Below are 24,952 nucleotides of genomic sequence, written 5' to 3' on the forward strand. Positions count from 1 at the left end.
GCACAAATTGTTCTCAAGATTTGAAGGCATAGACTTCTCCTTTTTCATCCTACACCCTCACAAAAGAGAAGATGCAAAGAAATGTAAGAAATACACCGGCACAACTTGTTCTAGTGATACAGAGTTAGAACCCATAGTATTGAGACAACTGTACAGTCCCAATATATTCCGTGTACTGTCAGATGATAGAACAACAGCTGAAAAAATCTTCTCAGCTTGTCTAATTACCATCAATTGGCTACATTTCAGCAGACTATGCTGCAGATTTGTGTGTTGCAGAACTTTATAGAGCTGATGGTAGTGTGATAGAATAACAAAATAGAAATGAATGTTGCTGTTCAGGGGGAATATAGTTCATAAAATGTTGTCTCTGCAACTGCTTTACCTTATGAACCAAAACTGAACAGTTTACCATAAACCCTTTGTATGCTGCGCCCTAATACTACTCAGTTTGTTCCAGCAAATCATCAGTAGAAGAGGCTTTGTTGATCCAAGGGCTGTGCACAGATTCCAGGCTGACAATGGGAAGACAAGTTTCTAACTAATACAAATGATCACTGGCACCAGCCTAGCAGAAAAACATAACACCACACTCAGTCAGAATTTGCAAACCTGCCCACCAAACTCCTCAGAGGCCAGATTTGTTCTCCGCTATGTAATGTCGAACCATTTCAGCTGCATACAAGTCCTCGCACGTAAGATCTGCAGAGCAAAACATCCTCCTTTGCTTTTTTGGTTTGCTACCACCCTGTTTTCTGTGACACCTGGGCCTTTCAGCTGAAGGCAAGATTATTCTGTCAGTAGGACAGAATCCTTTGCCTCGGCATTGCCAGTTTAAACAGGAGAAGGCCTGGCCAAGGCACCCAACAGGATCTGAGATTGAATCCTGACAGCTGCCTTCTCTGGCCCAGTGCTGGAGAGGAACCTCAGCCACTACTTTTTCCATGGGGATAAATTGCAAAACAGCGGTAGGAAAGACAAACCCAAGGATTTTGTCTCAGGGGAAGAAGGTACTAAAGAGCGTTTGTGGTAAAATAGTCTAGCAGAGCACTTTGTGTCTCTCCTGACCGCAGATGAAATGATGGGGCCAGATGTGTCTCATGGGCCACTGACTAGAGAAAACTGGTTGTGAACCTTCCTTGGATCAACATGAAAGAAGCTTAAGGTTACGGAGTACCAAAGTTGCCAATAGATGAGACTCTTTGATGTTTTTCAGGGGGAAAAAATGGACAGAAACAATTTTAATTTCACATTAGCATGTTGTGTTGTGTTGGTTTTTTTTCCAACTGACTCTGTGATTGTTGATATTAATTAAAGTGAATGGTAGATTATTTTCTAAAGGCTATAATTTAAACCAGTAGTTGAATATAGACTTGAGTGTAACATTCTTCAGCTCAAACCACAAGGTATGCAAGCTGGGAATGAACTCTATTTTTTTCCTGTTGAAGGACAGATTAAATATTTTTTATTAATTCTAATGCTAGCAAAGAAAGTAAGATCCCCATTTTTCCTCCGATTTCTCTGTATACTTAATTGATGTATTCCACCAAGCTGTCAAGCTGCTTTTAAAGCCCATTCTTTTTCATAGAAATATTATCCTCTTTTTATTAGTTTGAGTTGATAAATGGATCAAGAGTCTTTGAGGGTATTGTGTACTGTCAACGGAATACATCTTTCAGATGCATCCACTGCAATGGAGCTGAAAAAATATATATCATGAAACACTTAATAAAAAAGATACACAGATTTGTCTTTTACAAGATCATGGGACTTGAGTCTATCTCCAGGGAGGAGTTCCAACATGAGAAAGAAAATGCATAGTTCAAAAGCCTATGTTTTCAATTTGCAGCCACATGGTTTAAATTATCCCTGTATTTATTAAGGGCACTAAATGGGCAGCTCAGCTTAGGGGAAAGGGTCATTCAAGTTGAGAATAGTCATGTTTAATCCCTCATCTAGCTGCAGGTTAATTGTACTTTAAGATGCTGAATGTTCTTTATATAGTATGTTAAAATAGCACATGAGACACAGTTGGAGAGTTTTTGCCATTTATTGTTGTATATATATTTTTAACCTCTATATCTCTCCATTTAAAAAGACAATAGAATATTGTTAAACACCTAGTCTGGAGGCACAGCAATACTATATGCCCTACAAAACCTATCATATCACCATCCCTTGCACTTCAGTTTCCCACATGTGTGCACTCCGTGTTTTGTGGCCATCTCTCCTGATTTCCCTGACACACAGTGTTGTGGATTTTCATGTAATCACAACCATCAAAGAAGTAGTGTAAGATGTCTTTTCCACTTTATGCTGGGGTCTAGAAACAGAAGCGTTTTGGATATTGCATGCACCTACCTGTGAACTTGCTAACTCAGCATTTCAGTAGGAAAAAAGGAAAATTAACCAAAATCCAAAAAGCAAAAGTTAAAGCAAACAAAAAAAAGCATTTCCAAATGGATGGGCAACATGAATTTTAAAGCTTTTCTCCTAAGACATCCATTGATATGAAAACGAGTAGCTGTTGATTATCAAGGCAGTTTATCAAAATTTTGTTGTTTTATTTTGGTGGTTCATCCACAAAAAAGCCCTGGTGAGAATTTAAAATCCATTTCTTGTTCTATCTGTCTGTTAGTTCACCCAGGCAATAGCCTAGATTTTGCCCATGAAATGCAAACAGTTACAAAAATCTAAAAGGCTTACTGTGTTTGATGCAAATCTGAGGCATTGCTTCTGTTCTCCAGTTGTGCTGAAGGAAAAGGCTGCGGAAACTGGGATGGCCTGGGCACTCACATCCACCTTCAGAACCTAAATGTTTTGAGGAAGAAAAAAACACCCCAGAACTCAGAGGACTTCTGAGCATGGACATGTCTAAAGTCACTTCTAAATTCAAATAAATATTTGTGGGAAAACTGTTTCCCCTGCTCTCCTAGCACTCATAACTTAATTATAGTAGCCGCCAGGCATCTTTAACTTTCATGACCAGCAGATCACTCAGGGTCTCAGTGACCTTGGCAGTTGTAACAGAGTAATATTTTCACAAGGATGAAATGTTCTTGAATACATTTCTCCAATGTACTGGTGTTCGCAGGCATTTTTCAGCAGATCTGACCTGAAGTACAAACATAATTCTTCAGTTTCATCTAGAGGTTTATTGACAAACTCCAGAAAACTCAAGTTCCCCTTTGTTTTGCTGAAATACCTTCTGTGAGAAGGCAAAGCTGCTGGTATTCTTCCTTTGAGCCCTCCATCATCAGTGGGATTCTGGATCAAAGTCCTAAGCCCTGGAGCCTTTGAAAATCATCCAGTGGCCACACATCTAAACAGGAAAGGGGACATGATGGCAATGAAAAAACACAAGGGGGGAAACATGTAAGAAACAAACATTTGTTTTTTCAAGATATTTCAGTGTAATATTCTATGTAAAATTGTTCCTAGAGTTCATTGTAGGTGTTTGTCAACAGAGTACAATGAAGAAACCCAGGCAGTTGGGAATTAGTGTTTTAGAAATGCCACTCTCTCACTGGTGCTTAAAGCAATAGTTGTGAAATGCAGGAATTAAATCAGCAGCTTGAGAAAGATGCAGTCACCAAAATCTCTGCATTGTTTTGTTGGTGAATAAGCTCCTACTCTACACTCAGACAAGGTCATTTTTGCCCAGTTGCTCTCAAAACATCACGTCCTGTGTTATCAAACTAAAGAAATCTCATGTTAGAAGAGCTTGAGTTTATGTTCTATAACTCATTTTTCCACTTTGAGTCACGCAAATGCAAAAAACTTCCCTCTTTCAGTTTAGAACCATTCCCCTTGTCCTATCGCTACATGCCCTTGTAAAAGTTCCCTCCCCAGCTTTCCTGTAGGCGCCCTTCAGGCACTGGCAGGCTGCTATAAGGTCTCCCTGGAGCCTTCTCTTCTCCAGGCTGAACAACCCCAACTCTCTCAGCCTTTCCTCATAGGAGATGTGCTCCAGCCCTCCGATCATATTCATGGCCCTCCTCTGCACTCACTGCAACAGGTCCATGTCCTTCTTATTTTGGGAGCCCCAGAGCTGAACACGGTACTCCAGGTGGGGGTCTCGCAAAAGCAGAGTAGAGGGGAAGAATCACCTCTCTTGACCTGCTGGCCACACTTCTTTCAATGCAGCCCAGGATCTGGTTGGCTTTCTGGGCCACAAGTGCACATTGCCAGGTCATGTTGAGTTCCTTGTCCACCAACACCTCCAAGTCCTTCTCCTCAGGGCTATTCTTAATCCCATCTCCACCCAGCCTGCATTTCTGCTTGGGATTGCCCTGAGACATATGCAAGACCTTGCACTTGGTCTTGTTGAACTTCATGAAGTTCGCATGGGCCTACCTCTCAAGCCTGTCAAGATCCCTCTGGATGGCATCCCTTCTCTCCAGTGTGTCAACCGCACCACACAACTTGGTGTCTTCAGCAAACTTGCTGAGGGTGCACTCAATCCCACTGTCCATAATGCTGACAAAGATGTTAATCATCACCCGTCCCAGTACCAGCCCCTGAGGAACCCCACTGATCATCAGTCTCCACTTGGACATTGAGCTGTTGACTGCAAATCTTTGAGTGTAACCATCTAAAGACAAGGATGTCATGTGGGACAGTGTCAAATCCTTTGCACAAGTCCAGATAGATGACATCAGTTGCTCTTCCCCCATTTGCCAATGCTGTAACCACATCATAGGAAGCACCAAATTTGTCAGGCCCAATTTGCTTTTACTGAAGTCACGTTGGCTGTCATCAATCATCTCTTTTGTTTTCTATGCATTTCCTTAGCATAGTTTCCAGGAGGATCTACTCCATGATCTTGCTGGGCACTGTGGTGAGACTGCCAGCTGTAGTTTCCTGGGTCTTCCTTATTTCCCTTTTTAAAAATGGGGGTTATGTTTCTCCTTTTCCAGTCAGTCGGAACTTCACCAGACTGCCATGACTTCTCAAATATGATGGACAGTGGCTTAGAAACTTAACCTGCCAGTTACTTCAGGACTTGTGGATGCATCTCCTCAGGCCCCATGGATTTGTGCACCTTCAGATTCCTCTAGATGGTCTCAAACTTGATTATCTCCTGTAGCGATGGCCTTCATTCTCCCAGTCCTCCTGCGACTTGAGCAGTATGGCTGGAGCACTTGCCAGTGAAGACTGAGGCAAAAAATCATTAGGTACCTCAGCCTTCTCCATGACCCCAGTAACCAGGTCTCTTGTTCCCTTGCGGAGAGGGCCCACATTTTCCATAGTCTTTCTCTTATCACCAACATACCTACAAAAGCTTTTCTGGTTGCTGTTGATATCCCTGGCCAGATTTAATTTGCAGGGCTTTATCCCATTGTACTCTAACAAGCAGATTGCTGAAGAAGATCATATTGATCTGAACAGTCTGTGAAATTTTCAGGGAAGCTTAAGAAGGCCAGCTAATTGCATTCTGATTATCTTTGTCTCATTTAGAGAAACGTTGTACAGCTTACTTCTCCAAATGCCATATTTGGGCAAAGTTTGGATAGCTGTCCTTTGCTGAAAACTATCACGTTACTCCTTGAGAAACTGTGGTAGTATATAGCAAACATATCAAGACACAGGCCTTAGGAAAAAAGATGAGGGCTTGCATTCTTGCATGGTGAAAGTTATTTTCTTGGAGAAGCGAAGATAAAGCCCAAAATACTGGAAATCTAACAGAGCCAAGAAGTAAGTCTTCTCAGAAAATGTTCCAGCTGATTTTTCAAATCTCTGAGTTTGAACAGATCAAATAATGCCACATATATTCTCCTAATCTGTGTGCTCTTATGAAATGGAACAAGAACCCCAAATCAGTTTAGCCTTTATCTAAGTCAAAGGCAGACTGATCAACAAAATACAGAAGGTCTTGACTAGCTGAAGCAGTTGTAATGTGCTTGATGGGCTTCAGACACTTTGTGCCTAAACCACAAGTTCAGTCTGGTTCAGTTTAATAATGTATGGAAATTTTCACTGCTGAAGTATTCATTAGTTAATACTAGCTGATACAGAACAAAGATAGGCTTGACCTGCATGTTTTTGCTTTATACACTACAGATTTCTGCCCAGTGCTGCTTTTCTTGAGAAGAGATAGACTATTTTTATTTAACCAAAGGGAAACAAATCCACTGAACCTGACTTGGAGGGTCTGGTGTAAATATTTCCAGGAGTGTTTTCACTCAGACAGCGTACCAACACATCCGTCTTGTTCAGAAGGGTTATCTTACTGCTATGATAAGACAATCACCTTAAAAACCGTCAGGTAACAGCAATCCAGAAAACAGATACTCTGGGTTAGTTTGCTAGGTAGCTTTATGAATCTGAGATTGAAATTAGCAGATTTCACTATGGGCAAGGTCTAGAGTGCTAACGGTACACTCTGCAACATCCATCTGCTCAGAAATCTTCAGTCACCTCTGGTGACAGACAAATACTTACCTCTTCAAACCAAGAGAATTGTCACCATGGGCAGAGATTGCCATTAAATTCCTTGAGTCACATCTCATGAAGATAACCCCGTATTTAGTGTGTCATTTCAAAGCCAAAGCAATTGGTTTAACATGCATGCTGTGTTACTAGCTGAAGTATGTAGGTACCCCAAATGCCAAGTAAGCTTGTATTTAAGATAGAATAGATTACCTTGACCTCCCTGCCCAAGCCTGGAGATAAGGTCAAGCTGGTCCCATCACAGTCTTGTAAAGGTATAGACTCTCTGAGTGATAAGAAAGCAGTCACATGTACAAAAATAAGACTAATATTTCAATACAGGAATAATCTTCTATTCCCTTTCCTTTGTCTTCAGACAGTGTCTGTGTGATTGACAACGGTGCATCTCAATCTACCATGCTGGACTGCAGCATTTTTGAGCAAAATAGGTAAATATGCAAGGTGTCAGACTTCAACATTGTGAGGGCTACACAGTCCAGTTCCTGCAAGGTCGTCAGAATAGGGGATGAGCAGGAAGAATTAAAGAGGTATCCAAAGTACAGAGGCACCCAGCACAGACCCAGTGCAACCAAGAACAGATCATGGCTCAATGGGCTGAGGTCAGTTTTTATGAGGTTCAACAAGGCTCAGCACTGGGTCCTGCACTTGGGTCACAACAAGCCTATGCAATGCCACAGGCTTGGGGCAGAGCGGCTGGAAGCTGCCTGGTGGAAAAGGGCCTGGGGATGCTGGTCGACAGCCGGCTGGACATGAGCCAGCAGTGTGCCCAGGTGGCCAAGGCGGCCAATGGCATCCTGGCTTGTATCAGGAACAGTGTGGCCAGCAGGGCAAGGGAAGAGATTGTCCCCCTGTACTGGGCACTGGTGAGGCCGCACCTCGAATCCTGTGTTCAGTGTTGGGCCCCTCACTGCAAGACAGACACTGAGGTGCTGGAGCGTGTCCAGAGACGGGCAGCGGAGCTGGTGAAGGGTCTGGAGCACAAGTCTGGTGAGGAGCGGCTGAGGGAACTGGGGCTGTTCAGCCTGGAGAGGAGGAGGCTCAGGAGAGACTTTATAGCCCTCTACAGCTGTCTGAAAGGGGGGTGTAGGCAGGTGGGGGTCGGTCTCTTCTCTCAAGTAACAAGTGATAGGATGAAAGGAAATGGCCTCAAGTTGCACCAGGGGAGGTTTAGACTGGATATTAGGAAAAACTTCTTCACCGAAAGGGTTGTCAAGCATTGGAACAGGCTGCCCAGGGAAGTGGTTGAGTCACCATCCCTGAAGGTATTTAAAAGATGTGTAGATGTGGTGTTTAGGGACATGGTTTAGTGGTAGACTTGGCAGTTAACAGTTGGACTTGATGATCTTAAAGGTCTTTTCCAACCTAAACAATTCTATGGTTCTATGATTCTATGATTTATGTTTTCTGCCAGCAGCTACATTAGGGATGGATTTGCTGATTTTAAAAGACCCCAAGCAGCACTGTTTCCGTCTCATCCAATATTTTAGTCCCATATTTGATTACCTTCACTATGGAGAGAATATAGAAAGTATGCTAAAGGGATATTACAGATTTAAGAAACCACAGTTAATAAAGTTTTCCCTTTCTATACTGGATCTTATTTTAAAATTCATTTGTCATTCATTTTGTTTTTCTCTGCGTTTCTGTAGGTTTAAACAACAGAACAATCAGTTTAACCACTGACTCAGAATAATTTAGGTTGGATTGCTGAAAGCCATCTAGCCCAACCTGCTCACAACAGGTCCAGCTGGATCAGGTTGCTCAGTGCAGTCAGGCTTTGAACACCTCCAAGACCAGCGATGCCACAACCTCTCAGGGCAACTTGCACCAGTATTTAACCACCCTTCTGTGAAAAATCTCCCTTGATGGGTCTTATGTTCACTGACCAAAGCTTGAGTTTTGAGGTTTGATTTTTTTTTTCTTTTTTTCTTTTTTTCCTTTTTTTTCCCCCCCCCCCAAATTGGAACATTTTAACCACAGCATTTTGTGGAACATCTAGTTTTCTGTAGTCTTTTGGTTCACTTACAGGTAACAAAATGACAATGACTATACAGCAAGACTTCAGAAGCTACTCATCCTCAAAGTTATGCTAGAAATTAATAATAATGCTTTAGATAATTCCTCAGGTAATGAATTTACATCTCCATGGCATGAGATAAGTGTTAATTTTAGCAAATTGTTCATATCCCTTTTTGTTACAGCTAATAAAATTCCATTCCCACAATCCAGCACTTCAGACAGGCACAGATAAATACAAATAAAAGTATTTGCCAGTCTTTTTTGCATTTTGGTATCAGCACTCATGATTTTATCATATGTATCTAGAACTTAACTTTTACCATGGCTCTTAACAGGCTAAAAAAATACCTTATCTTTTTTAACAACCCTTGGGATCAGATCTTTTTTTGTTCTTGGTATATTCTTGAGTGTTTTATTGTTCCTCTGTTTAGCTAAGGAAGTTTTTCACTGTTGTTTTTCTACATAACCCTTTTTCGTTGATGGAATCATGGGACTTGGAAAAACTAGCACGATATTCTTGAAAAATTCCTGATTTTTTCTTAGCGCCTTCCCACTTAAAATGCATATGCTCAGTCATTTATGCCAGCAAATGCTTTAAGCTTTGGATAATTGTCCTTATTAAAGTTCCAAGTGTGCAGATTTTTGGTCAATGCCCTATTTCATTAGTATAAAGGAAATTTAAATTGACTGTGATCTCTGGTACCTCAGCAACTGTGCTTTTTGGGGTCTGTAACACTTTCTCATTCAGCAGACTTGAGACCAATATAAAGTGACCTTGTACTGGATACAGGACTACCTGTCTTGAGGGGACAACATCATTATTTATAGAAACACTAAGGAAATTTGTTATTGGCCACAGGAGATCAGCAGCAAATGGCCCTCTGGTTGAAGTAATCCATGATAAGTTTCTTGATTGCCTTTTGACTGTTGCTATTTTCCATGTCTCATACAAATTATTAACAGATGCTTAAGGAACAGCTCCTTTTATCTCCTTAGAAATTGTTGCTGGGCTATAGAAGACCTTTACCTGTAACCTGTCTTTTGCTTCAAATAACTATATGAAAACTGGGCTTTCAGATTTAAGCGACCTTAAAAACATACCTGCAAGTTATGAAGAACTGGAGTACAGAGAGGTGCATTAGTAGAGACCCCTGGACACAGCATAGCACCTACCTCTTTAACAGGCTGGTGTCCATGATGGAACTTACCTCAGTAGCCTGGACACTGTGTAGGAGACAGTGTCAACACTTGTGAACTTTTTAGTTTGGACCTGGACAAATGGCTAAATTACATCTGGGCACTCCCCTTCTCCCCCCAGCACACATGCAGCCAGCTCAAGTGTCTCTGCACCCACCACCACAAAACTTTCCTCATACTACAAGCTCCAGTGTTAATGTGGAAGAGTGAGCTCAAATATCTCCACATCTGCCAGTGTGGTCAAGACCAAGATCTTCCCCCAGCCTTCTGTTTTTCTCCTTCCATCCTTCATCTGAAGTCTTGGCTTTCTAGAGCAGAGGCAGGGCACGGCCAAAGCCTGAATCAGGAGGGAGAAAAGCTGACAGCACTGGCTGTCTCGTCTTCACTCTTCTTTTTACCGTCCAGTATAGGCACTGTTTTAAATTACACAAAAATAGCCTGTAAAGCTCTCATCAATCTCACTTGTTCAAGTGCAGCTTTTCAATATTAATCATTTACAGTGACATGAGTAAACAATGCCACATGTGGCCGCAGCGATGGTGCTCTTCCATTACTCATTCATCCTGAGGTGCACAGGTTTTGCATTGAGTCTCACTCCCTCATTTCTCTCTTTAAAAAATTATGTTAAAAAGGAAACCACACAATCACCTTTCCATTTAAAAGTCAAAGACAGGAATATTCAGGGAACAGTGGATCGCAGACTGCCCCTGCCAAGGAAAGGAAAGTGATGCATTTCAGCCTCCCTGCACCCATCCTTGCTTTTTCTTTCTGCTGACAAAGATACCTGAACTACCTCTAGACAGGCCTGCTCAAATCTGGGAAACTAGGCAGCTTCATTAGCACAGTGTGCCACAAAATCTAACTTAACCTGCCTGTGAGCAGTCATACAACTTTACTTCTTGCTAGCCTCCTAATCAGCTTGTTGTCTGCATCCAAAGCCTATTTTTTATTTCATCCAGTGTTACTTTTCAGGGTAAGAGAGAGAAGTATCCAGTAGTTCAAGAAAACCTACTTCCCACCTTACACTTAGTGAGTTTTGCTAAAAAGTCCTGGGCAGGTTTTAACTCTCTGTTCATGGCATTGTGCTGTGCCATTTAGATACACTTTATACTATTTTCTTATTTTCAAAATTTATTTCAGAGTAGAAAGAACTTCAAAAGTGGGAGGGTGAATTTCAAACCCACAAACGTTCAGATCCTGGGGTGTAGTTTGGACTCCATCCCCACAAAAACCAGCATAAAAACACTCCCCATTGCTGCCAGCTCTCCTGATTTATCCAACATTTCACAGATGTAAAGCTGGTATTCGAGTCCCAGCTTGGAACGGAGAGACTGAACACAAACCTCAACTTTCATTCCTGCAGGAGAAGTTTCCATCCCTCCTGTTTGCAGAGGAAAACTTGAAAACATGACCTGACTGCGCCTGAGTGGGCTGCTGGGAAGAGGGAGTGAGCTGACTCATGATTTTTGCTACCTGGGGATCGCAGTGCTGGGACACTGGCCAGGCAGGAGCAGAATTTGAGACTTTGGAGCCTCATTCATTATTACAACTGTCTTGTTGCTCTGGAAGATGCCACTCTTCACTGGAATGGATGCCAAAGCAAAATGTTTTGGTTTTGAGGAAAGGTGTCAGTCAGTTGTCCTCCTTCCTCTTACAAACTTCCCTTGGAGAAGGCTGTGTTCAGTGCAACACATAGAGAAGATCCCTGGTGCCTCGTTCCTCCTCGTAAATGGCATTAAGCAATATTGCATCAACATTTTTGTCCATGTGTCAGCCCCTTCAGAGGGATGCCTGGCTCCTTCTGCCCAGCCCATTCAGCAGGATCTCTCCCCTAAGGCATGGATGTTGGCTGTGGTAGCCTCGATGCCACCATTGCTCACAAACTTCCTCCGTTAATGGCCCCGAGCAAAATAACCCAAGTGAGCGTATCCATCTGTGTTCGCTGCCTTTACAAAGAGTTCAGCCTCCTGACAAAACTCATATTAAAAAAAGAAAAAAAGAAAAAAGACTGCCCTTGTTTTAAAATAACCTCTTAATTAAGGGCATAAAAGCATTAAAAATGTGATACTAACACTAAATGCATAAGATAGGTGTGGTCGTATGTGGCACTGAAGCATACTGGAATAGCAACAGACCCACTCTACTTTCATGACTGGCTATGAAAAAGAAGAGGGACAGGAGTGTCAGTTTTATTTCAGATTATGAAGGAAAGGGGGAAAAAAAATGTTGCCAACACATTTTTTCTACTGGGATTTCCAGTAGAATTCATTGCTATCTCAACTCCACTCCTGATGAAGCTGGTAAGAATTTCATTGCTGTCTTAATACATGCAGAATTAGGCCAGTGGAGAACACCTCTGGAAGTCCCAGCCATCAAGCATATTTTGACTGTTTACATGCTAAAAACAGCAGTAACATAATCTCAGATCAAGAAAAATCCTGGCTAGCTGGAAAAAAAAATAAACCTCCTATTCCATGATTACAAGAGAAAGATGTTGGCAGAAGCGGGTGAGCAGCCAGAAGCAATGCAAGAGGGCTGGCTGAGAGCAGATCATTTTGCTAGAGTTTCAGCTGAACAAAGCATGCAAGTCTACACTACTCCTTCAAAGCACTCAGTACCCTGAGTACTGGCTATGTGCTGGGTGCTGGGTGCTGAGCTACTTGCTGAGGGATTGGGGCGGGTTTTGACAAGCAGGGGTGCTGTACATGTCCAGGATCTGGATTTGTATTCACAAATTCCATACAGCTAAAGAGCTATCTGGAAATCTGCTTAGGATGAGAAACAGAACGAAGTGAGGGAGGGCAGGAAGGAGAGAAGTAATTTGTGTGTGTGTGTGTGTGTGTGTGTTGGGTTTTTTTTACAAGATTGCATTATTTTTTTGGCATTTGATTTCTCGCTGTTGTCCTGACTTTTGGGTGTGGTGGGCTCTGAGCTTTGCCCTGTGTGCCTTTAGGAACAATATTCTCTGGGCAAAATTGCTTTTTCCATTTCATTGCGGCATTGTGGTTATGTATTTATTTCATAAAGAGAGCGGGTTATTTGGCAATTTAGGTTCATATTGTGGGTGTGGTCCCTGTAGATAGTTTTCTTCTGTATTAAATCTTTGCAAACTGTTATTTCTCTGGTAGAACACCAGTGAGCAGTATGCCATTCTCCTAGGCAGGATTTTATTTTACCTCCCATTTTGTCACCAAATCACCTATTTCATCTGAGTCACCAGCTACACTTTGTTGGGACAGTCCTGGGTCCTCCTCAGGACTAGTGGCTCAACTACCACCATAACCCACCAGAAGCAGCAGCACAGAGCCTTGCACAGACTGGTTTCCCCATCCATTGGCACCCTCCTAGACTGCTTCCAGAACTCAGTACTCTGTCCAAAACTAGCCAAGGTTATCTCTCTCTGCAGAGCACTTGACTGTGGACCATAAACCTACCTACGCTGAAGTGTCTCTTGTAGCTCTGGGGTAAGAAAACAGGGAAGAGGAAGGACACAGAAGGTGGCAATGGAAAGCTGTCTGTAGCAGGTGCCACACACAAAGTATCCTTTTTATACCTCATGGTCACACAAGGAGCAAAGAAACGTTACTTCTGGTCAATCACAGAAGCAAGCACGAGGAGGGGAGTATCCAGACCTCCTGTGGCAGGTGTTTATGTTGGGAAAGATTCTCCCTGTTTTACAGCAGATTCTCTCACTTTCCAGAATGCAAATAAGCACTGGAGCATGTTTTCCCTCAGCTGACCGTGGATATGAAGCTAAGAATAGCCTCTGAATTTTGGTACTTCAGGTATGTGCCCGATAGGTAGCGATGTGAATGTATCTTTAGATCAAGCACTGCTGAATGATTTCAGAGTATGAATGCCTTTGCTACCCCAAAACACACCTCCTGCAAGAAGGTGCTAGGCAAGTGCCCCAAGGTTTATACTGGCATCCTGCCTGTTGAACGTGTCCTGGTCATACCCTGCGAAATGCAATTTATAGCCAGTGGATCAGGTCACACCTTGGTGAACCAACTCCTTACACCAACACGTCTGGCAAATCTACCAAACCAACCTGTTTCCCATTAGATCAGGAGGGGGTAGGGGGTGTCTCTGGCCGTACCCCGGGCAGCCATCCCACCTGGCAGCAGAGGCTGTGCCTCCAGCACCAGGAACGCAACCTGAGGCAAAGCTTTTCCTTCAGCTACAACAGGAACAGCAACTGTTGCAAAGCCATTACTACAGAGAGGCAGTAAAATCACACATATCATATCATGGTATTACAGGAACAAATTAAGTCTAGGCTGAGGCCCTTTAAAAAAAAACTACGGCCCGTTAGGTTTAGTTTAGAATCTCTTTCCTTGCAACTACAGAGCAGATTGACAAAACAGACTTTTTAAATCACCTATGTAACTTCACTCAATGACAGGATACCAAAAAGACTCTTTTGTGTTAAAGTGTTAATTATTAAAACATGACCAAACGGTTAGTTCAATTTACAGCATTGCCATTAGACAGAAGGCTGGAAACAATGCACACATTAAACGGCTATATTATATGTTCTGTTACTTCGAGAGTCTCTGAAGTGAGAAAAGACAAGTTGCGGAGCCAAGAAATTCTCCACTGGAATGGTGTTAGCTCTGCTTTTCTCTTGGTACAATCTCATTTATCTGAAATGCTACAGGAAGCAAAAATTATTTGGCCAACAAGAGATTCAAATAATTGAAAGAAATCCTGGAGAAGCAATTCAGCCAGACATTTGAACAGAAGGGACCCTTCAGATGAAAATATCAATTGCACAGATAAGTGGCAGTTCGTTATGTTTCATCGTTAATTTGTGGCTGGATTACTTGCTCTTGCGGTTTCCCATTCAATGATCATTTGGATGATTTATAAAAGATACAGCAAATTACAGCAGGTTTCCAAAACATTCAAGAAAAGACTGACATGAAATTAGTTGTGACTTCCAAGATTTCTCCTCAAAAGTGTCTGTTCATCTGCCCTGCCCACAAGACAACGAAGAGCATCAGGCTGAAAAAGCCACTTCGCTGAATTAGGGTGTCCGCTGTGCAGTGAGTCAAAGAAGCAAGATATGAAGGCTGCAGTTCAGTGATTTATTTCAAAACACCTGAACACCAAACTGAGATTTGCGTTCACTTTGTGACAGCATAAATCCAGCAAATGGAGACATTCTGAGGGGTATTTCTGTATTGGATTGAGCTAAATACATACAGTACTTTTTCCCTCAAAAAAATAGCAAGCCATACACCAAATGGCGAAACAAGTTTAGTAACAGTTTGCATCATTAGCAATTATTCATAACGCGAGAAAAATGAAACAGACCAGACCCTCCAAAAGCTCAAATCAGCTCTGTTGAACTCTGATATTTATCTCATTTACCCTCAGCTGGGGTTCTGTCCTGGGATGCACATGTATTTTGCAATTTATTTATTTTTTCCCCCAGATCTATTTTTTTGCTCAGATCTATTATGTACAGTAACAACACAGACTCTGAAGCTCGCCTCAGAGCTGTTTAGGTCAGTAGAGCAAACTGGTGTGAAGCAAGAGCAGAACCGGATCCCGTGACTTGCCATGTTGTTTTTTTTTCTTCGGTCCCATTCTTTATTTAATTTACAACCTCCAGTTCTGTTCATCTTCCTCTGTTCCCAAGTCCTTAGTAATAACCCTATTTCCTTAGCTCTTTCGCCATAAATAATTCTCCTGAAATAACATGAGGAGAGCCTGCTCTGCTAGCTCAGTCTGCCTCAGAGAAGGCCAGGAGATCAATTACTCTCATTGAAATGCCACGGGAAAAGGAGAATGTCCGAACAGGATTTCACACAACAGTTTATAACAACAGGGTGGGAGAAGGAAAGGCAATGAACAACTTTGTTGTGTGCTCCCACATAGAGAAAACAGAAAAAAAGACCCAGACATCGCTGGAAATCACTCTCCTCAGTGCTTATTCCTAATTGATTTTCTTGACATCTAAGTGTTATAATCTCAATGATAGCTACCGTAGCAATATATAGACATGCACACTTTTCTACTTTACAATTCCATAACTGTTTCTTTTAAGTTAGAGTACAATAAAATCAGTCAACTGTGCCACTAACTAACTGCTGCATTGTACTGTGAGAAAATATAGGGAAAGGACTTAAAGGGCTTCAAATTAATTCTAGTTCAGTGGAAGAGACCTCTAACAAAACTGTTTATTAAATGTGGTAATTGCTTTTACTAAACATATTTTACACTGCTTTTGCATAAAGTGATTATTTAATTAGCAATAAAAATGACCCCATTCTAATTTTTGTAGCTAATATTCATACAGCATTTCTACTGCTTGTGCAAGTCTGTAAGTGCAAATAGCATTATTTCTACTTAGTGTATGGTTGAATTAGGACCAGCAAAGAGTACAGTAGCAGTATTTTGATTTAAAAATACACCTCAGGGAATGGGGAAGCTAATAGCATTTATTTATCCATAGCAGTATTTAAATGAACCTTCCTTTTAATTCCTCTCTTCAGAATAACCTTGAACTCCAATGATTAGAGCAGCAGTAAGTGGCCTGCGAGAAGAAGGCATGTTTGAACATGTCCTCAAGGATGATGACAGTTTCGTAATTTCTCCGCAGGTTCCCCACCTAAAGTCAGTTTTAAAAATAAAGTTAGTTAAATACGTTTCAATCATTGCACTTCTCCTGAATCTCTCATGCAGCTTTAGGGCTCTTTTCTTGCCTTCTCCATTTTAAAGAGGCTTTTCCTTCCTCCAGGTACAGGGAGACCTGCACAAATAACAATGCTCTGTATCTGGATGCAGTGAATAACAATAACCAGAGATGTGAAAGGCTCAGTTTGAACACACCAGCAAACAAGCAAACATTAAAAACCTGAAAGAAAAAATTTCCCTGCTGTCTTTCGATTATGTTTCTTGGGACATTAACATTCATTTAAAGAAAAAAAAATAATCAAAGAACCGTTATTTTTAAACTGGATAGTCTTCCTTTAAAGGCCCCCAAATGTCAGCACAGGGACAAATTTTCCACTGATGTAAATCAGCGTAACTCGACCACAGAGCTGTACCTATTTACATTAACTGAAGGTCTGTCATGTAACCTTCTAGTCTACGAAGATCTGCTAGTTCTTAAACAATGACCAAGATATTATACTGATTTAGAAACATCATTTATTTCTCAAGAACTCATTGCCCTCTTATTTTTTCATGCTAGTTAGTGCCAGTTCCATTAATTTACTTTTGCGCATCCAGCCACCACCCAAAATTACAGGCCAGGCCAAGAACATGGTGGCAAACAGCAATATTTTGTAACAAGGAAGCTCGATCTGGCTCAAATGTAAAGGTTTTTTACCACCTGCAATGAAATCTCCTGGGTCCCTGAGAAAATACTGATCATTAAAGGAATAACTATGTCTTCTAGCACACTGGATCTTGAGCAAGCAGAGAAAGCCCAAGGGGAAAGCAAGGAGGTCAAGAAAAAATTATTCTGGAGGAAAGACTGAAGGCCTGGTACTGTTTAGTCTGAAGAAGACAAGACTAGTGGGAATAGTACAGCACAAAGAAACCATGCCGCCATGCCACGCTGCATACAGCAGCAAGAGCAGAGCAAGAGCACAGGGGGAATATACTTTATCCAGTAGGAAAAACTTTCCAGCCACAGGGACAGGTATGGACTGGAGACATCTGCCCACCACCCAGAGGAAGGCCAGTGGTGGGTGGTCCAAACACAGGACAGACAGGCATCACCCAGGAGCGACAGCAGCGGTGCCATGGGCCAGGTCAGCCCAGTGCGTTGTGACTGCATGGAAAGGCACATGTTCAGCGGACGGGGAGCGAGAGCGCGCTCAGCTCTGAGTCAGAGAAACACATCTTTTAGAGGATTAAGAGATGATGTAGGAAGTTGAGACTGCAAGTTGCCGACAATGAATACCAGACGGCCGATGCGGAGCTGCCAGCTCATCAAGGACCTGACTCAGCAAACAGCTCTGCTTTCTGTGACCGCCGCGCCAAGGGTTTTCTGCTCCCACACTACATCGCATGCCTCAAAAGCCAGAACAATCTTTTTTCCTTTTTTCTTTTAGGCTGGGGGAGATCCTAAGTCAGTGTCTCCTAAATTGGGAAGGCAGAAGATAAGCAGCAAGGGAGCAGGAGAAGGGAAGTATGTGACTCCAGGACTCCCCAAGCTTCATGCCCAGCTACAGACACACAACACTTATGCAGGAGTCTGGGATCTGTAAAAGCAGCTGCTTGCCTGCCTTCCCCCCACTCCCAGCTACTGTGGAAACCTTCCTGCGGCAGCCTCAAGCAGGGGTGAGGTTTGGGCAACAACGCCTCTGCTCCTCTCCTGCCCCACTCACCCAGTGCCGGGCAGAACATCCCTCCCTGCAGCTGAAGCAGGCAGCAGCGAGCAGGCTCTCACCACCTGCCTTCATGGGGAGAGGGAAAGCCACCCAGGGCAGAGACAGAGGGGGGAAGAGAAACAGGGAAAGTGCTTTACTAGATGGTAGATTGTAATAGATGGGAAGAAACAGGGACTGGGTGAGCAGGAAAACACACTGAGTGCACCATGAGAAGACAGAAAAGGGATGAACCGATGGTGGCAGTTTGCATCTCTTGTGAATGGCAGATGCTGCCCAGTTTGCCTCCTTGTTTCCTGCCAGCAATGCCCAGGCTCTCAGACAACCTTTTGTTTGCACTTTCCACCAGTGCATGAGCACATTCCACACACCGGCACTGCCCAACAATCAGTAAGAAGCCCAGGGCATGGTTTTGCATTGCTGCCTCCATTGTGGAAACAGTTGGTGAAAGAGGATTTTCCACACTGCATGCAAATTCTGATACTAAATAGAAAGTTTCTCCTCTGAACTAGAGAGGCAAGACTGCCACAGGTTATCCTTCAAAAGGAAATAAATTAAAAAGATGTGGAGCTGATTTATTCCAGAACAATTAATTGAGTTCTTTCCCAGATTTTTGGACCACAGGGTCCAAGGTGCCCAGCAGAGCTGCCACAGCACCCAAGGTGTCAGCAAATCCAGCAGGCTGCTGTGAGCTCCCAGGGAATGGGTCTGATCCCCGACAGAAACCTGCCTGTAAATGCAGGGATGCCTGCAGGTTTTCTCAAGACTCCGTTTGCAGGAAAAAGCTTGTTCCCCCACTCCAAATGTTTAATCTGAAAGTTTATTGGTGCGTTATTCCCACTCTCACCTGCCCTATTTGGCCTCCTTTGATTATTTATTTGATTTTAAATTGTTCATTATGAACTTTAATGTACTGCAGATAACCTTTCAGTAAGTGTACTATTAAAGATGAACTATTAATGTCTTCCTCTTAAGAAGCAATAATAGGGTTAAGTATTTGCATGGCTCATTTATTAGAAAAATGTGTGCAAGTAACTCAAGGACTTTTCAGTGAGTTACTCTTTATGAGCTAGATTCAATCAAGATTTCATCTGGCTTCCATGCTGCAATAATTGTCCAAGGCAGCTCGGCCGCCCAAGCCTTGGTGCCTGCACCGGGCTGATGGCAGCAGAATACACACAGGGTCTGTGGCCCTGCTCCGCCACCAAACAGCCAAACCCAGCAGGTTTCCCCGGGTGAGAGCTTTATGCCTAGTAGAAAAGCACCAAGGTGATGCAGGACAGGGTTACCTAAACCATAGGCTCGAGGAAGAGATCCCCAGGACCCTGGGTGGCCTCTTTGCCACTGTGGTGGGGTGGTACTGCCAAGACATCCTCAAATCAGTCAGATCATGCATTGGGGAGCACCAAAGGTAGATTGAAAGGCCCCAGCTCCTCAAGAACACCAAATCTGTGAGCTGCAGGTGACATGGCTGGGGAAGCTGTCTCACTGAGCGCATCTCTGGATCTTCCACACAGGAAAGACTCCTGCTCAGCAAGCCTTGCCTTTGAGCTAACTGTGAGCACCAGAAAGTGAACTTCTCTGTCCATCTCTCTCCCCAGGTAGATTTTTATTTTTAAACAAGATTTTTCTGATCAGAAATAATAATATATTTTTTCTTCTTCTTTTTTTACAGCCAATGTGTATTCTTTCACCATTCTCAAACTGAAATGTTCTCAAATTGGTCTTTAGAAGATGTTTTCAGTTAGAAACTGACTCTTCTTATTTATTTCTTTTATTAGGATTAAGCAGGCCAAAACCAAGATGTTCTATTTTGGATTAAATAAACTATTTCAGGTTGACTACCCCCTCTCATGTACTTGAAGTATGAAAAAGAAATAGGCTTTGTTGAAACAAAGATAAATGTATAAAACACTTTCTGGCCCATTTTTCACACAGCTGCAGTCAAAACTTCTCCTACTTGGATTAACTCTTCCCACTTCTCCTTCATACCACCTACTCTATTCCAAACACTCCAACAGAAGATGTAAAAAACATCTTCAAGTAAATAAGAGCTACCTGCCATCTGCAAAACAAAACACAGAAAAGCAGAAATTAATCTCTTTTTAATCTGAAACAGAAATTGTACACACTGAAGTTGCAGCACACGGCCCCACCCTTAGAACCGCCTGCGTTGGCTCTGCTTGTGATAAACTGAGCCACAAACACAGAGCGAAAGCTGTTGGCAAACCATATACTATAAAGCAAATGCAGCGCGGATGAAATGGGGGGGGGCATCTCCCTGGCTGGATATATCAGTGTAGCTTTGCTGAAGGCAGAGATGACACAGCTGGAACAGCAGCAGCTGAGACCCAGCATCCTTAGGTCTCAAGCTTGGGGGCAAATACTTGGTGTCTATCCTTCAAAAACCTCACTCATTTTAAAATTAGGTAGACTTTAACAGCATTTATTCATTCATAGGCAACTACCAAGACTTTGCATCCAATGGACGAGTGATTTCTAGCTCCTCAACATGTGTTTCACGTGCTGGGGGGAATAAATGAGGTTAAAATGCAATTCTGTTCCTTTACCTGGTATTATAGTAGAGATTGCTGCTTACAGCAGAGACACTTCAAACAAGACAGGTTTCCAGAGCTATCTTCAGTTCTGCTTATACACAGAATATGGACCACTAACTGCACTGGCATGAACAGTTCCAGCAATGAAGTACCTGGCAACTGGGACCCTGTTTGCATCTATTTCTTTTTCTTTACCTCCACCCCCAACCCCAATCCCTCCACCCCCACCACCCCACCACCCCCTTCTTTTTGTTTTCCATTTACTGGAAAAGACATAATCCCAGCAGAAGACTTGTTTCCTGGGTGGCCTGTATAAATGTCCCTTTCTTAGGCTCCAGCACCAGACCGTAATAGACCACTTACTTGACAAGGGGTTGTCCTCTATTGCCTCCAGACATCTCTGAGGTCTTTACCCCTCCTCAGTCTGTTGCTTTTATCAAACCAGCCCTGTCTGAGCCCGTGCCCATTGGCAAACAGCCCATTCTGTGTCCTATCTCCCTTGCTCCTGCACAGAGCACCCAGCCATTGATGGGGAACTGCACATCACAGCTTACAAGCTGGAGGGCTTTTAGCTTTTCTGAGGAGAAGGACCAGATGCCTCATGACTGTTTTCTCCTCCTCTTCTCCTCCAGGACCAGTCTGTGGTAGCTCTGCCCACCAGGTTAATGGGGCCTCCCGGGCACATGGCTCCCACACTGTTGGGGAGCACTTTGCCCTTTCCCAGATGGTCTGTCCCCACCACTGCTCCTTTGTCCATCTCTCTTTGCAGTATCATTCAGACTGGTGCAGCTGAGCCAAAAGCCAACTCAGCAGCATTTCCCATCATATAAAGCCATGATGGGCTTGCATCATGAACACTTTGTACAGTCCTGGTTGTTCTTCCACCCCCACATCTTAAAAAAGATATAGTGGAATCTGGAGGAGGTTCAGAGAAAAGCAGCACTAAGGGTCAAAGGTACAGAGTGGTTTGCACACAAGGAACAGCTGAATGCCCTAGAATGCTTCAGCCTGGAAAACAGAAGACCTGGGAGTGGAGGAAAGGATTTAATACAGTCAAAAATCAAGTGATCAAGAGTAGCATGGAAAGGGTGAGTAGGAAATGCCCATTCACTGCCTCTTCCAGTGCACACTGTGGAACTTGCAGTCGGTGGTTGGATCAAAACTAGTGAAAGAGATTGTTTTTGCACAGTGGGCACTTAAACCATGGATGCTAAGACTGAACATGGGCTCAAGGGGAGACTGGAGAAGTAAAAATCCACTGAAAGTGGTTCAGTGTACTACAGCCGCTTCTGCCTCAGGAAGCCCCCAAGCTGCCAATTGTTGGATGCTGAGACAGCATTTGGGCAAGCGGCATGTATGCTTGGACCCTCACCGTAGACACTCAGCCACTGTTGACCACAGCCAAAAATTTGTTACCTGACAGACCTTTAGTACGGCCCAGCATGGTGCTTCCTATATCTGCTACCATACACTCCTCCTGCAGAATCATGCCCGCCCTTGTTTTTCCTAGGACTTCAGCTTTATTTCATTGGTATGACATGCAAACACTGAGGCACCAAAGTCCTTCCTCTCTCCCGCAGAGTATGGCACAGCATCCCCAACACCCAGTACACTCTATTGGGAATCAAGCCAGATTTTTGTCATCCCTTCTACTCTCCTGTCTGCTCTCTGGAGGAGGATGCCTCCCAGCCTCTCCGCCATGTCCTAACACTCTTTTACCCTGGCCCAGTGTGCCCAGAGCTAACTCAAGACTTGGCAGCTACAGAGGAACCCTCCCAGGGAGTGAGGGGAATGTAGGAGGTCAAGGATGGCCGCTGAGAGGAGGGTTTTCTGTATCAGTGCCTCTAAGGACTGGCCAACATGCAGCTGTAACCATTTTCTAGACATTCAGCACTTTTTACCTGTGCTGTTAAAGGCAACTTGGGACAGGGACAGCCTAGTGATGCCTGGGCCAATTCTGAAGACATCATCAGAGCCCTCACAATAGGGTCAGGCATCCAAGTCCTTGCTGGCCATCCTTGAGCTCCCCCAGGTCCTCACCTGGGAGGAACAGACCAGCCATAGGCAGAGCTGGGCAATCGTGATCTAGCTGGGAAAAAAAGCACTAGTATAAGCTGAATTGACACATTCCCTTTTGGGTCAGCCCAAACCATTACATTTGACCCAGTATGAAATTTTTATTCTAATTTTGGAAAGAAAAGCCTTTTCCCTGTGTCCTGATTCAGTGAAACATCTTGTTTTGAAAATATTCATGGTACAATTGTGTTTAAAAAAAAAATTGATTCTCTACTTTTACGTTCAAAGTTTCTTTTTGGATTAACCACATTTGTCACATTTATTAGCTTCCTCCTGTAAAAAAATTTAAAGCAGTCACTCAGCTGACCTCACCATGGGGTCTCAACCTCTCTCTTGCAAGCAGATTGTAACATGGTGCCTAAATGGGTTTTATAACACAAATAATCATGCCCAAAATTAAATAACCTGGTGTTGGGGATAGACCTGATCTCAGAGTGTTGAAGCCTATGTCATTCAAACCAGAGGTAGAGCGGCTTCACAGCTAGTGGGGTACAGGCAGCACCACAGCACTGAATACATGCAGCACCCACTTATGTCTTGACACTGCTCACCTCCAGGTGCCGGTGCTTCTGAGGAGTTAACAGTAATTTTAGCCTTGTGTCCAAAATCAGTTAGGAAACAGGAGCTTAGTAGAGCTAAGCTACCGCCAGCTCCTCCACTCCTTCTCCCTGAGCACTTTGGCTCTGTCATACTCCTGCTCACATTTCTGGAAGACTCTGGTGTTCACCCATGCATATTCACAGCTATGCACTGGTGTCACTAAAATATCTTCTAAAGTCTATTTCATGCAAATTAAATTTGTTTAACTAAGTTAACTTTATTCAGGCCAGTGCTCCATTCCTGTATTCAGTCTTTTTCAAGTGTGTCCAAAGGCTCTGATGCTCTGTCGAACGTGAGTCATTCAGAAATCCCAAGAAACTTCAGAAAAGGCTGAGTCTACATTTGAAACAAACATGCTTAGCAGTTTGCCAAAGTATCATGCCCAGCATTAGAGAGATGTCATACCTTAGGATTGTACACGTACCCTGAAGCCCTGAGTCCTACAGGACTTCCATGGGTCCTATAAAAAGCTCATTTCCCATTCCCATGGAAAGAGCCCGTTGCAGCCCCTGTAGCAGAAACCTTGTCTATAGCCATAAGACTTTGATCCTCCCCAGAGATCCAGCTTTAATATTTCTTGTTTTTACAAAACTGTTTGCCACAGTAGCTCACTCTGCCAGTGCATCTCATCATGGTCAGTTCATTCATTGTTTCTGCTGGTCTCATTAATCTCCCCCTCCCCTTCCACAGATAAACCACCTTTTAATGGTTGTGTTAAGTAACAAACAGCATGCCAAGGAGTATCTTGTATACTTCAGAAGGTTAATGTCCTACCAGATTTATCTGGGCATTTAAATCCCTTTTCGAAAAAGTTCTTTCAGTTACTGATCTACTGAATGTAAATTTCATAATAATTTATTTCAGAAGGGGAAAAGGAATGAAAAGTTAGAATTATTACCTAGTTTTTCAGTGTTTGTCTGACAGGTTAACATTTTGATTTCAAGTCCTTATAATAGGACTTTCCTCAGGTGCAACCCTGCATGTCATCAAAGTATTTGCCCCCTAAACCTTGCTCACAATTTCCTGGTCCCAGACACAACCAGCCCAAGTGGAGACCTCAGCTCACACTTGGCAGGGGCCATGCCAAATCCACCTCCCATCCTATCTGCTGCTTGTGTCAGCCCAGCAAAGAGGCGATGGCTTCCCCCTCCAGGGTGGGTGTCAGATGCTGTCCATGCCTGCATTCCCGCACCACCGGGGGCTGCAGCCTCTCAGCCCACACTGCACGGGCAGCAAGCAGCACGAAGTGCCTGGGCCTCACCAGTCCCTTGCTGTGTCTACCTGGCATGCCCGGATGCTACAGAAACCCCATTTTCCAGTTCTGTTTATTTTTTAAAGCTGAGCCTTTGACCTTCTAGGTAGTCATAATTTTCCAGCCATCAAACAGGCATAAGGACTGTGGTATGTGCCTGCCACAGCCCCAAACCACAACTGAGAGCTCTGAATACCCTCTCTCATTAGCCCCAACAGGACGTCAAAGGCAGGCTCAAATGCTAAGCCCTCACTGTCTCAGCTAAACTTATGTATTTTGCTGTTAATTATTTTTCAAACAGGATGGGACGGTGTGGCAGAAGCCAGATGTGGAGATCGGGTGAATCTGCCTGCATTTTTCCCTTAAAACAAGCCCACCTAAAATACAGAAAGGCTTTTCACCTTGAAACCTGGGATTTATTAGGAGATCCTGTCATAGATAGGATGGGG

At 43.3% G+C, this 24,952-nt stretch overlaps 1 long non-coding RNA gene across 1 annotated transcript; it reads right to left on the reverse strand.

The window, feature by feature from the left end:
- Positions 1–14,738: 14,738 nt before the first annotated feature.
- On the reverse strand, positions 14,739–20,991 carry LOC114017930 (uncharacterized). Its single transcript, XR_003563272.1, has 2 exons — positions 20,939–20,991; positions 14,739–16,288 (listed from the first exon to the last, which is right to left on the reverse strand). It is a non-coding gene; the product is annotated as an uncharacterized LOC114017930 (long non-coding RNA).
- Between the last annotated feature and the right edge of the window lie 3,961 nt (positions 20,992–24,952).

Source organism: Falco cherrug, chromosome 2, assembly GCF_023634085.1.
Source record: "Falco cherrug isolate bFalChe1 chromosome 2, bFalChe1.pri, whole genome shotgun sequence".
Classification (NCBI taxonomy): Eukaryota; Metazoa; Chordata; class Aves; order Falconiformes; family Falconidae; genus Falco; species Falco cherrug.